Genomic DNA, 15216 nt, shown 5'->3' on the forward strand with positions numbered 1-15216 from the left:
CTTGAGTCCCTTCAAACTTTCCTTACAAGCACAAATGCTCTAATGCTAATTGCTAGAATGATTAGAATAATTGAGAGAGGGTGAATCAATTATCCTTAGGTCCAGATGTACCAAAATCAACTTTAATAACTTAATCCAATTCATAAACCCACTCGGTCAATATAGCAACTTACCAACAATTTAATATTCTTTAAGTCTATGTTTTGTATATGTGTGTCAAATAATAGTAAAATAAACAATAGTAAAAATAACATGCATAACATAACATTCACACAAGTAAATGACACCAGGATTCAATGTGGAAACCCAATTTGGGAAAAATCACCAAGTAACATGCTATCGCTTTTTTGCTTTTTTGCTATTCCATTAGAATGTCACCTTGATTAAAGGATATACAAAATGACTGTTAGGTCAACCTTGATTAAAGGATTTTGATAGTTATAATGGTTAGAAAGTAACAATAGGTTTGATTTAGTAAAAATACAACTCACTTTGTAAATTCAGATCTTCATTCAGCTCATTTGTTGGTTCATTGACTAGCCTCCATTATCATGTTTAGCACTAATCTTCTTGACATCCCTTCAAGCAATAACACTCACTGCTCTCTTCACTTCACCTCTATTACTCTACTCTTCACATGTTCTCCTTAAGATCATCAATCAACAATTAACCAACCTTAGAAATCATCTCTTATGCCTCCTTAAATAGGTAATTATGATCTTTTTCTACTTAAACATCACCATAGATCTTAGGATTAGGTCAAATTTATCAAATCCTTCCATCATTTTATTCTCTTTCTCCTTTCTCAATACTTCTAGAAACTTCTCATCAAATCCTTTCCATAGATCGATTAACAAACTCTCATCATCCATCAAATATGCCATATCATCAACCTTATCATCCATGTATTTTGATCATCTTGAAAATTCAAGTGTGTCATACTCAAACTTGATTATTTTACAAACTATAACTTTTGTTTTCTCTCAGCAATTACTAAGTTCTTTTGCTCGATCATCATTGTATAACTTGGGATTCATTGTTCTATTTTGTTCGGCATTCACTATGTTTCTTGGTCGTTACTAATACTTAGTCAATAATCCAACTTGCTTGGCCATAGCTATCATTCGACTTATAGCATTTGTTCAACTTCTTCTTAAAGTTCCTTAATCTTATGTTTCATCTCCTTCATTGGCCGACCAACACTAGTACATGGTCAAGCTTAGATTTTTACTCAACTTCTTGTCATTTCACTCATACATCAATTCATTTATCTTCTTTACATCGTGTAGTGATTAAACAACACATTATTTTTTCAATGACTAACTTATAAGGTGTCCACTGAAATTCCATGATACTTAATGTCTCTTCTCAACAACTTGACTAGCTCACCTTATCAACTCCTCTTTTCAAATTCTCTTCATTAATCAAATGGTATGAAACTCTACATTGTTAGCAAATGTCTCACCAGTAGGTTTGACATCAATTACAACATAGCAATTGTTCCAATTGTAGTTTCCAACATATTTTTCATGTGGAAACCCTCTGTCAAAGGGATAAAATATGGTAGGAATTAGTACCCACAAATATTTGCACCCTATTAAAATCCTAGCCATGTTAGGAGCTTACTATATATAATGCTCTCTTAAGAGACACCTAGTTAGCAGATTTTCCTCTAGCCCTTTTAGGAGCTTTAATCTATTAGGAGGATTTATAAATCAAGCTAATGAGCCACTTGGTTAAGAGAATTAATCTTTAAATCTATTAGGATCCTTCCCACCCTGGTAAGAGTGACCTGGTTAAGGGATTTAAACTTGGAGAACCTATTAGGATTCAACAAGGAAAGTGATATGGCTATAGAAATTCTCAATTTCTTGTATGGATCCAATTCAAATCAACATTTACTTTAGTTTGTAGGAATTCAACTACTAGCTTGATCACACACACCATTTACAATCTACACACTTATTATTGCAATATTTTGTCATATAAATATGCATTTCAATATTTAGGGAAGCCACCACCTTAACCAAAGTATCTTACACTTTAATTTTAACTCAAGCTCACCAAAATGTATTACCAAATACTAATCCAACCTTCACCAAATCTACACAATCACCAAGTTCAACCACACATTGATTCAACAAAGAACATATGGCTTTCCATACATTTTCCAATGAACATGCATAACTATAATAAATTCCATCACAATGGCCTATGTATGACCATTTCATCATAACCCATTTATGCCACATCATTGGCACATCAGCACCCAACTTTGTATCATAAAATATCTACCGAAGTTTGCCCAAACATTATCAATTGAGGATTAAACATAAACAGTTCTAAGTGCTCTTGCACATTCTCTTAAACACATTTCATTGAATCTAAAACATATTTTATTGTAAACGAAATCATGCGCAATTGTAACACCAATCACATAAATTGATTATAGATCATAAATCTTGAATTATAGCATCTGGATCATCATAGATTTGATAAACCAATCAAATTATGCATTGCTTGTCAATAATTGTTCACCTAGTTACCCTTCCACACTTTAATCCATCATAACTCTTGACCAACTTATTTTTGACTTGCATGATGGTAGAAAATGCATCACGAGACATCCCTTAGTCGTCCAATCTACCACACACCTTAATTCCTATTGCACAACCACTTTCAAGGTGACTTTCACTTTGTACATACTAGAATAATGCTCTTGATAAATAATCAACCAACAATCTTCATGTTGCCATCAACGACAATACAATAACTAATAAATTGAACATAAAACAAGAATTATAACACCTCTCCAACACAATCTACATTACTTATACAAACAATCTTTATGTTCATTTATGCTTGAACACAAATGTGAGTTAAACAGGTTTCCTTTCCTACGCTTATTTTCTTATAGCTAGTTATCTTGTGCAAGCAATAATTAAGATGGGTACATTGGGAACTTAGTGCATATACGCTATGTAGACCCATTTTAAGCTTACATCCCTAGATTGACATATTAAATGGAACTTTATCATAGAATAAATAATTTCTCAATTTATGTGTCTGATTTGTGAGTATGAGAATTGTACCTAGTTATTTATCCATAGAAAAGTCTATATAAGGAACATTTAATTTCAAAAAGGTTTGTGTTTATGATGCATGCCTTACTTCCTATTGTATCCTCTAGATCTAGAGTTTCCCTTCCTCTCTCCTTAGGAAATATAAATGAACCTATTTCAAAAGAGAAATCTTTTCTTCAAATATAACTAAATCTTGTACAACTCTGTGTTTTTTTAAATATTTTTATAAATTTTCTTACAAAGAAATAATAGATTATGTTCTCATGCTTAGGGTAAGGTCTAATATGGTCATGTGAGTTTTATAGTTCAATATATACTTGAAATTATAAACTCTAGTTTTTTATGAAAACTAACGGTCTTATAGATTATATTATTTACCATTTTGAGTAATAAGTAGTGCATAATTAAAAAAATGAATTGGATGATTGACAAGTTATTAAAAAAGAAAAGGTGGATGGGTAATTTATAGCCTCCCACTTATCAACTAGCTTATTGAAATCTTTAAAACTAGGAGATGCTATTTTTGAGAAAATACTCTAATTGAATTTGTAACAATTTTTATGTTTATTCTATGAAATATCCTACTCTTTAAAAATGATTCTTATATCCTCCATCAAACCACAACTTTAATGTCTTTAATTATTTTGATGCTAGCTATAACTATTAATTAAAGAAAATGAAACAATATAAAATTGAACAATATTTTTTAATAAGAACTTACTAAGAGTACCCTCTCTTAGTATTAAAAATATTTGAATAATCAAACTCTACCTATTAATATCTCCATCAAAAGTTGTATTATATTTGAATAATCAAACTTTACCTATTAATTATCTCCATCAAAAGTTGTGTTAAATATGTTATTAATCTATATTTCAAACATTAAATATTCCACGATCTAGATCTAATAGTGACCGCTACATTTAGAAATTGTTTACTTTTAGATATTTAGGAAATGATAACACATTTTCAAGATCTAGATCTGATTTGAATGTTACACCGTACTATTTTATTCATAAGGAAAATCATTTTCCTCTATTCAAACCTGAATAATAGTAATTTAGGAAAAGCGAAGTACTGTTATCAAATCAAATCCGCTACATGAATAATCGAGCGCCAGAAAATGTCCGCTGCTGGGTCTATGGAAACAACTTTCTCGACGTCCATAAATTTTGTTATGAAAAAGCCACCTTAAAGGCCTTGGGGAGCTCTCATGGGAGACACCTCTTAAATACGTCAACCTTTGGCATTCTAGTGGACACACAAAATCAATAATATAATGGATCTAAATTAAATAATCAAAATATAAGTTAATAATTAGATATTTGTATATTGAAATTATGCAAAGAGGTAAAAATTATATAGTATAGTTAAATTAAGATTGAATAATATAATTTTCATTTGTAAGAATTTTTACTATAAAAAAATTATTGTAAGTAAATAAATATCAATACATGTCAATTTCTTAAAATAAAATAAATTAAAGAATAATAAATTAAGTAGACATATCCTTTCATCATTGATCATGATATTTACATTTGTTTATTTATGACTAGTGTGTTTTTAAGGAGTGTAGTTGGTTGAATTAAAAGAAATTATCCGAATAGTTAAATATATTTTAATAGTTGTGATAAATTTGTTGATTTAATGTTCTATCATATCATAATATTAATGGTTGTGATTTTTTAGTGTAAGCTACAAGATATATTTTTCATTTAAAAAGCAATGAATTATGTGACACAACACCCATAAAGCATGACTCAACGAACAATTACATACTAACTTTTTATGAGAATCTTTGGACAATTAGAAGTAATTTTGAGTTGCCAAGATTTTAAGAGATATAAAATTAGAGTGCTTAACTAGTGGGTCCTCTCCTCTAATTGACAATCTTGTTGATTTGATCAACAATGACTTTAAATTTTCTTTCAAAAGTTCAATATTTTTATATTGAACAAAGCATTTATATATAAAAGTTACTATTTGAAACAACATAAACTTATAATTGATTTCAAAGAGATTGAAGTTACAATTAGAGATTTGATTTAACTTGGTTTTATGAGTTATTTGTTCACTATTATATTTATAGGTAATGACACAAAGCCTAGATCAGTTATATTATTATTTGTTGAAATTGTTTATTAATATGTGTTAAGCTCAAGTAGACTCAAATCCAAGACCTCCCCAATGAGAGGCTCACAAGTTACCATTGTGTTGTAGGTTCTTGCCTAGTTTTTTGTTCATTGATGTGCAAAGCTTCAGTCTTGAGCTTATTTCCTCAAAGTTTCACATCAAACTATACAATTCATCATCATAAAGAAAGTGACTAGGACAAGATTTTTTTTTTTAAAAAGAAGATCTAAATTGTTCTCAAGTGTCTTCCTCACTTCTTCCAGATGATGGGTCATGTAGTTTGATCCATGTGCACAACAACTACGGACTAAATAAATTTTGTATGTAATTATTTGTTCACTTTTAATTGTTTCTTCATTATCACTATAAAATGAAATGCAAAATAAAATAAAATTTGTTCTTACTAAGTGAGGTTGTTGATGAAGTTGAATGGTTTTTTATGATCTGACTAAGATATAATTTAAAATTGACCTGAACCGAGGGTAGATATAACAAGAGAATCCACTTTCCAAATAAGGCACAACAAAAGAGGTCTATTAACAGACCATAGTCATAGTTTACTAACTTTTCATCTCTACGTATGAGAATTAAGAGTCATATCAAAAGAATCCATCTCTTCTTTCTTGTCCTTTTTCCATTAACAGTTTATTAACCATCTTCTAGTCTACCAACTTTATTTTTCTAGTCCAAATAACAAACCATTGAATTATAGGCTTGATAATCTAAAGAACTCATCTCTCGTTGGGACTAACCCCCAACCAACTATAGATCATCCTCCAAATCTTGAGTCCCCATTGAATTTCCTCCCTCCCTTTCAGTTAGAGTAGCAACCCAGTAATTTGTAGCACTTCCCCTTCACAACCCTTCACAATAATGCTATTGTTATTTTTTGTGGGTTCTTCTACCTTATCTATATTTTTAGGAGACAAATATGACCTACCCCTAGGCATGGAACTTAAGCAAAGCTCTTTTGATGCTCTACCCTCTTCTCAACCATATAGTGCTAGGAAAAGATATCCTTCTACCATGAAGTTGGATTTCTTACTCTGTCTTTGGTGTACTAAGTAGTTATATGTCTAGTTTAGAAATATATTCTACATCTAAAAGGAACCCCTTTATAATCTAAAGGCTAAACCCAACTCCCCTTTGAGATTTTGATCACAATCTCTACATGAAGCTCCTTAGAAATGTTTATTTTCTAGTAGAATCTAAGCAAACATAGTTTGGAGAACATTTGAAGATCCTTCATCCATCATCATAATTTGTTTCCTAAGACTCAACCACTACTTCAAAGAAAGAATAAAACCAAAAAGACACATCTCCTACTATTTCAAAGAAAGAATCAATCCAAAGATGTAGACGCAAGTACAAAAGTCTCACCCACAATGAAAATTTATTAAAAACTACGTTAGCAGGGATGAAGTATGGATGTTAGGGCTTTAACATTAGAAAAAAATTGTTCTCTCAACACCATCAATTATCACACATGATCACATTCCTATATTATAAATTCTTAAAAAACAACAATTAATAAACCCTTAGCCATAGGGTAAATCTAAACACAACCTTCAATAATTGGCTCCCAATATTTCTAAAATCCACTTATGTAGATCAATCAAACTAGGCCTACCTAGCTTTGAGAAGACTACCATATTGTAGTCAATGTTCTTCTCTAGTCCAACATCCAATACCACAAAGCAAGCTTTAGTCAAGGGTATTATGATGAGGTCCATCTACCTATTTTGTGATTTATAGGGACCCTATCCTATTTAACGAAGAGGAGGTGGCCAAAATTATGAAGGACATGGGAAAGAAAAAGAAGAAGATTGGGAAAGGACCAGAGGGAAGGATTGAACCTGAGGTCAACTCAGCGAAGGATTACAATGAAGAGGAAGAGGGGATGGAAATGGATGAGGAGGGTAATGTGAAAGAGGTGGGCACTAGTAAGGCATGAGAAAGTAGGAAGGATGATAGCCCAACCAAAAGGAGGAGGGGTGGAGATAAGGAAGTAGAGAAGGCACATGGTAAGGGAAATGAGACCAATCTTGAAGCTCAAGAAGAGAGTAAAGATGATTTTTGGTTTGGAAAAAACCACTTCTACTCTTGGCGCAAAGGGAAGGAAAACAACATGGAGGAACTTTCAAACAAGCACAACGAGAGTGGGTCTAGTAAGAGAGCATAACCATCCGGAGGTATTGGAGGGAAGGGATTGCAGAATTCAGTTGGAGGAACTCATTGACCTGGCTTTGGTGATTCTAAGTGATAATGTAAGGGAAATGGGGAGGAATCAAATAAACAACATCCGTAACAATATCGTGGACAATTTTTAGTCTATTAAGTGGATTTTCCATGAAATAGAAGAGATAAAGATCAGGATGCAGGGGAAGGAAAGGACTGAAGGGGGGGACGAGACTGTCGGAATAAGCAAGTTGGATGTGAGTGTTACTTAGATAGAAAAAAGAGTGGAAAGGATGGAGATCTTTCTCCATAGCATAGCCTCAACATTATCAAAGGATTAAATGACAATATAATTTAGTTGCACTCGATGATGGAGGAAAGCAAGAGGGAGGAGGAGGAAAAGGACAAAGAGGAAACCAGGGTTGCAAATGAAGATGACTTCATGTAGGATGAGAGCCCAAGCAAAAGAAGGAGATCAGACAAGAGGAAGAGGGAAAATGAGTCCTCGAATGATATTCATTTGAAGATTGTCGCGACAAAGACCATGGGAGAGCTAGAGCTCAAGATTGTGGAGTTGGTCAAAGATATGGTGCCCTAATTGGTGCTCCTGGTTTTTTGTCTGTCCTCTGGCTTTTGGTGATTTTTGTCTACCTGATCCTCTTTGTGTCTATTTTTTTATTTTGTTTAGTTTTGGTGGCCTGGTTTGGCTTGTTGTTTTATGTTGCTTTGCTGCTAGCACTAGACTTTAAGTAGTATTTTGTTGTTAACTGGTGGGTTTTAGGCACCCCTGTAAAAAATCTATTTTACTTAATCAAAAATAATCATGAACATTGGATCCATGAGGAATAATTGACCGAGTCACACCATATGTTCACACAAGAACCTCACCCAAACTAGTCTTCTAACAACCCTTGGTCTACAACTTGAACCCCATCTCTTTATTGATAATGTTCAACCTTCCCTAATGTCGAACAAGATGACTATCATGCCTCAAATCACCCAAAATATGGTCTCTACATTCACCACTTTAAATTCTTAGAATTGCTATCTAGAATTAAGTTGATATGGTTTATGTCATGATTCACATGCCCAAGCCCCACATCACAACTAAGCACCTCACCTACCTTACCTCATATGCATGCAATGAATGAATCAAATAACTTAACTCTTTGTGCTCCAAGAGAACTCTTCCATTGAAATTATTAGTGCCTAGCTGTATAGGCAGAGACTAATGTTTTCATTTCAACCAAACTCAATTAATTATATTTTGAGAATTGTGCCTACACAAATAATGCAACATTTATTCTTTTGCAACCTTCCAAATTTTTGAATTGATTTTTTTCCACTTTCCTCATTTTCGTGATTGGTTAGTTTGAATTTTTCTAGTGTTTTGTACTTTTTTATTTAAAACAATTTCAAAATGAAAACTTCACCAATGAGATATGAGTTAGAAAAATTATATTTATAATTTTTAGTCTTATTATAATACATGGACACGTGGCAGATTGTTGGAAAAGGTATTTTCGAATATTCTCATATAGATGTATTATCCCCACTCCTTCACACCCAACCAAATTGTATAACATTTAATTATTAAAAAATCTTTTTTACGTGAAATTCATTAACTGAATACTATGGTTTTATAATAACAATAATATTTAATTCATACAGTAATAAAAAAAAGTATTGCTTGTGATTATGTAATGTATATTAGTAAATTGTTTTTTGTTGAAAAGTATATTACAATTTATTATTTATAAATATACATATTTTTAAATAAGTAGATAATTTTTTAAAAAAATTATTACTATATATTATTTACATTTTAAATATTTACATTTTTTTTAAAATTAAAAAATAATATTTGCAATAGAAAAAAATAATCTTTCTTATTATAAATTTTTTGGTTCATAGAAATTTTATAATTTCTTTATACTTCAAATTATTTTAATATTCTTTTATTTAATTTTTTATTTTTATAAAATACTAAAAATATTAAACATATTTGACGAATATTTCAATCAAACCGAGTCTTTATATTCATCACTAATATGAAGTAATAGAAAAAACTAATCAAATGTGATTGCAAAGATAATAACACAAGACAAAATTAAAGAAGAATAAAATAACATAAAGTTGAAGTGATAAAAAAAGAACAAATAAAAAGGTAACAATACATACTATTATGAAAGGCAAGATCCCACACCACAACAGTAAATTGTGAGCCTCTTATGTCAGAGGTCTTGGGTTCAAGTCTACTCTAGCTTAATAAATATTAATAATAATTAATCATGCACATAGTCATCTTAGATATATGTTTTATGTAGTGTTGGTTAATTTTTTCATAACATAACATATTGACCATTAAGAACATAGGTGCATACATCTACATAAATACATAGACACGTATAAACATGGGCCACAGATTCAGGTTGTGAGCATACATAACAGATGTTGGGTCATTGTAGGTGAGGGAAAGGTTCCAATAGGTATTGAGATGGTCAAGGATGATAGTGTTGGAAGAAAGGATGGGTTAAATATATTTGTTCTTGACAAGGTGCAAAGAGGAGGAGTCAGACCATCTCAACTGAAAAGGGCAAGAATCTATAGAGCAATGTAAACAAGTTTGACTCTTGAAGCTTCAAGAGCACTCTTAATCATATAGAAGGTTCTCCTTTGGGAGTGTTGTAATGAATATCTAGTTTTTAACTCTTTCCAATCCATTAGACTTCCATTATTAAGAATATCATTGAAGGTATTTACTCCAGCCTTAGCCCATTTCTTGTTAAGCATCCTTGCACAAGGGCTAGAGGCTTGAATTTGCATTTCAAGTTCCATTAAATAGAACTAGTGCCATACAAGATGTTACCATCCTCTAGTCTCTAAATATTACCAAGAAAAGGTCTCACCTTAGCTCAACTCTTCCAAAGTGATTTGAACACATTAGAACCCCCCGTTGTTATTTTACATTCCAAGGCAAGGAGGTCCAATGCATTCAAGTTACTCTAGAACTTTGTTCCACATGGGCGTCCTCTACTTAAGTTACATCATAGATGGATTTTCCAAGGTTCATCCCCTTGTGTTTCTTTAGCAATCCATTTCACTACTAGGGAAATGGCTTGGGTTCTCAAGTCTTTCGAACCAAGTCCCGCTAATTCCTTGATTTTTGTGCACCAGTCCCACCTAACAGCATGAGATTTACATGTTCCCTTCCCATCAAACCAAAGGAAGTCTTGGATGATATTTTGTATAAACTCAAATTTATTGGCATTGAAGTGCCAAGCCGAGGAGAAGTATACTGAGTAAGAAGACAAAAATTTTTGATAGACCTAAATTCTTCTTGCCATAGTTAAAAACATAGTGTTCCATTTGTTGAGTTTATTACTAATTTTCTCTCTGACCCAATTCCACATATCATTAATGTTAGGATTAATGGAAAAGGGAATGCCAAGATACTTCACAACATGATTCAGACAACCCCAACTAATACCATATTTGATGCACCAAGAAGAAGGATTTGGGTTCCACCACAAAATGATGGATTTAGAGATAGATATTTTACATACCAAGGCTACACAAAAAAGGTATAATTTGGCCATTAGGCGCTCCATATTTGTCTCTTAAATTTTAAATAGTATGGAATCATCGTCTACAAATTGGATATTAGATATCTCATTCCCATTTGGTAGGAAGGGACCTGAAACATTAAGAGAAAGAGAATTATCTCTAAGTATGAAGTGTAAGGATTCTGCAGCTATCCAAAATAGTGTTGGGGCTAGGTGGAATCTCTGCCTGATAGATATTGAGAGTTTAAAGTGTTCTATTATGGCACCATTAACCTCTATAGAAACATTAGCATCCTACAAGAGTATACCTACCATGTGAAGAAAGGCTTCTAAAAACCCTAGGGCTCTTAGCATCATGAAGATGAAGTCCCACTCAATCCTATCATATGCCTTCTCATAATCTATCAGTAGCATCCAATATCTTGTTCTAAACATCTAGCCCAGACTATGATTTCCCAACAAGTAAGAAGATTCTCCAGGATATATCTACCTTTGACAAAACCTATATGTTTCTGACTAATCATCGTAGGGAGAATATGCACTATCCTAGAAGCCATAATCTTTGCAATGATTTTGTATGACATATTTAGGAGTGTAATTGGTCTCCAATTTTTAATCTGAGTTTTATCACTTTCCTTATGGATTAATGTGATGAGGCCTACATTGATGTCCCACTCCATAGATCCTTCCTCTAATGCAAAAAGGTACAATTCTTGCAAGATTGGGCTAATCCAATCTATATTGATCTTGAAAAATTCCACCAAAAGCCCATTCAGTCTTGGGGCTTTCTCTTTTCTCAAAATGGAAATAGCATGTTTGATCTCTACAAGGGAGATATGCATTTCTAGCAAGGATGAATCTAGTTCTAACAATTTCTTAAGAACAATAGATCGAATCTTGCTCCTAGCTTTTTTCATGCTATCCCCAACATCTTCTAAGGAGAATAATAGTTTATAATATTTGGTGAAGGCACAAAGGATATTTAATGGATCTATGTAGTTGGATCCACTCTCTCTCTCTCTCTCTCTCTCTCTCTCTCTCTCTCTCTCTCTCTCTCTCTCTCTCTCTCTCTCTCTCTCTCTCTCTCTCTCTCTCAATTTTATCTTTGGCTTCCTTAAATTTCAAAACTTTAAAGAAAAAATTAGAACCTCTATCCCCCATCTTTAGCTAGTTAACTTTGGATCGAACTCTAGCCCCTTGAATCTTCTTGGTTTGAAGTTTCCTTAGGCCATGCTTAGTTTTAGTAACAAACTCAAGAATTTGAGGGTTGGAGGGCTGACTTTGAAGAGAGGCTTCAACTAATTGAAGGGAGTTTATCAAGGAGAGTTCCAATGCTTTGTCATCCTTGGCTTTTTTTTCCCAACAATTATAAGTAATTTATACCAAGTGTTAATAGTTTGATTCCATCTCGTGATGAGACTTTCATGTCTACAAATGGTAGAATTGTACCAGTGTACAACTTTGGTTGCTACAAGAACATCTTGATCTTCCAACAATGAGGCATTGAGAGTAAAGGACTTCAAGGTTGTGAAATTGGAATGGGGGGATCCTAGTTTCTAAATTTCAACCAAAATAGGGTGGTGATCATATAGTGAATATGACAGGACTTGGACAGGATTGTTATTAGAGGGCTTGGTATAGCTGAAAAAGTTCTTGTCAAAGTAGACTCTATCAAGTCTGGAGTAAATTCTCTTGTCCCCTCGTTGATAATTGGACTAGGTGAACCAGATACCCAAGGATTGATGCCTCAAATCAGAAAGGGGATCTATGAGATTGAGTTTTCTTAACATTCTAGACCAAAAAAATTATTCATTATCTTTCCATTTGAGCTTTAGGCCACCAGTCTTGTCTTGAGGCCTCCCCATCATATTAAAGTTGCTAGCCAAAATTCGAGGGATATTGGGTAAAGAGGTCAACCATTTCCATAACTTGATTCTATTTTAGTGATCATTAGGTGTGTAAACTAAGTGAATGCCAAACTCAAAATTATCAACCTTAAAAGATACCCTAATGTGAGGCTCTATTACATGGCGAGTTTCCCTAGTTAATAATTTTCTTCCTCCATTTAGGGTCTATCAGTATGGTAGTCCCCCCTTCCCCTTAGGATGCTTAGTTGAGAAGGAAATCACATCCTTCCATATGGATTTGAGAGCAATTTCAAGGGCAAAGCCAACTGCCTTGACTTCTTGGAGCAAAATGATATCAATATTTTTCACCCACCTTAGGAATCTCTTGACATTATACTTTCAATCTAAGGTTTCTAGACCTCTGACATTCTAAGAAGCTAGTTTCAACATGTCCATAGAATTTTTTATTTGTTAGTATCCATTAGGGTCTGAAAGCCCTTGAAGCAATTTAGCATGTTGGTTTTGGCCATCTTAAAGGCCTTAGTATTCTAGCTCGTATTGGGGGGGCTTCCCCTTTTCCTCCTTAAAACTTCTCCATTTTTCTCGATGAGAGGGTTATAATTTTTGTTTTGTTTTCTCTTATCTTTACTCTTTTTAGCTTAGCAAACATATGTGTCATCATCTACAAAATGTAAATTTTTGAGCATTCCCCCACTCCAACCTTTGGAGTGATGGCAGGTTGCAACTCCTTTGCTAAGAAATCATCCTCTCGAGGAGACTAAGTAGAGCTTGTCATGCCACTATTAAGATTGCCTACAAACTCCCTATTTTTTCCAAGAATTGGAGATTCAATGGCTGTTGGAATAACAATGAGGGATTAATCATGAAGTCTTTCCTCTTCATTCTAGCAATCCATCTTGTGGGTGATAGGGGCTTCATAAGACAAACTTTTTAGATTCTCTGAACTATATTTAACATTAGGGGTAATTGACAGAGGAGAGGCAATCTCTTTTCTACTCCAAGTCAGACTAGGGAAAAGCTTCACAACTGAGGAGGGCATGTCTTTGACAATATTTTTAGCCTTCTCCTTCAAAGATCTCAAGGCCAATTGCTGAGAATTCACTGGGTGAGAAACAAAAAAAGAAGGCTTTGGGTCAAGCCCAAAGTCTAAAGATTGAACTTTCGACAAGGTTACAAGTTCTTCTAAGGAGGTACATGTACTACTAGTGATTTAGGGTCTACTAAAGGCTTAACAAACTGGTGTTTAAATGTGTCCAGAGAGGCTAAGTTTTTTGGAGTCTTTCAACCATTGAGAAACCTAAGGATCAAGAGAAATTTGGGTGGAATCTTTTTAGGTAGAGGTGCTAATAGACTTGAGCTTAGGTGGTAGTTTAGGGGGAGGCAAGGAATTATGGTTTAGATATTTTTTACCAGCAAGTAGAGGGAAGTCCTTCCTTTTGTGCCCTTCCCTTCTACACAAATAGCAAGCATTAAGCCCTCCCATGTACACAATAGGAATCTAGGCAAATTTTATCTGGGACAACTACACCAGGGAAGATGGAGATAAGAATCCTAATATCAACATTGAGGATTAGGGTATTAGAATGATCAATTTTAATGACCTTTCTAAAAGGCTTGAGTAAGTTCCAAACAAAAGGGGGAGAATTAATTGATGGAAAGGGCTAGGACTTCATCATTAATTGATTCAAGAGACCATGGCAATGCCCTAAATTCCTACTTTCCAAAATTATTTGTCTACAATAGCTTTTTGGGAGTCAAGGTTGTAGAATATCATAATAAATAATCCTCTCTATAACATTCGACAAAAAGAGAAATGGTTCCCTAATTTGTGTCCCCATACTCTTTGAAACCAATCATTAAGGAAATTCCTTGAAGGTAAATTGAGAGGGTCCATTGCAAAAAAAAAAAATGCGGTGTTCTTTAACCTATTATTTTCTTTATCTAACTCCACTCTAATCTAGTCATTCGGTTTAATAATGAGGCAGGATGAAGAAGTATCCTTACCTCCACCTCCATTTTTGACAGTTAAGTGGCCGAGGACGAGTTGTCTTTGATGAACTTGGTGTCGAATGAGACGTGGTGAATTCCTTGTAACACTTGCTTGAATGAGATTTTTCCTCCCCCATCTTCTTGGTTGTCTACATCCTCTTTATGTTCTCCATGATGAGTGATGCCATGATTGTGAGAGGCGAAGTGGCTAAGAGAAATGAACTAGTTCTTATTCAATTTCACAGAAGATTTGGCAACATTATGGCGATTAGATGTTGCCAAAATTAATTGTTTAAGGCAGTTTTCTTTCTCGACCCCTAGAGAAGCCGAGGCCATTAAAATTATTACTAATATTATAAGTATAAAAAAATTATTAAACAAATTAATGAACTAAGAAAT

This window comes from Cupressus sempervirens, chromosome 8 (genome assembly GCF_028749045.1).
Source record: "Cupressus sempervirens isolate cs-2001-9-10 chromosome 8, ASM2874904v1, whole genome shotgun sequence".
Taxonomy (NCBI): Eukaryota; Viridiplantae; Streptophyta; class Pinopsida; order Cupressales; family Cupressaceae; genus Cupressus; species Cupressus sempervirens.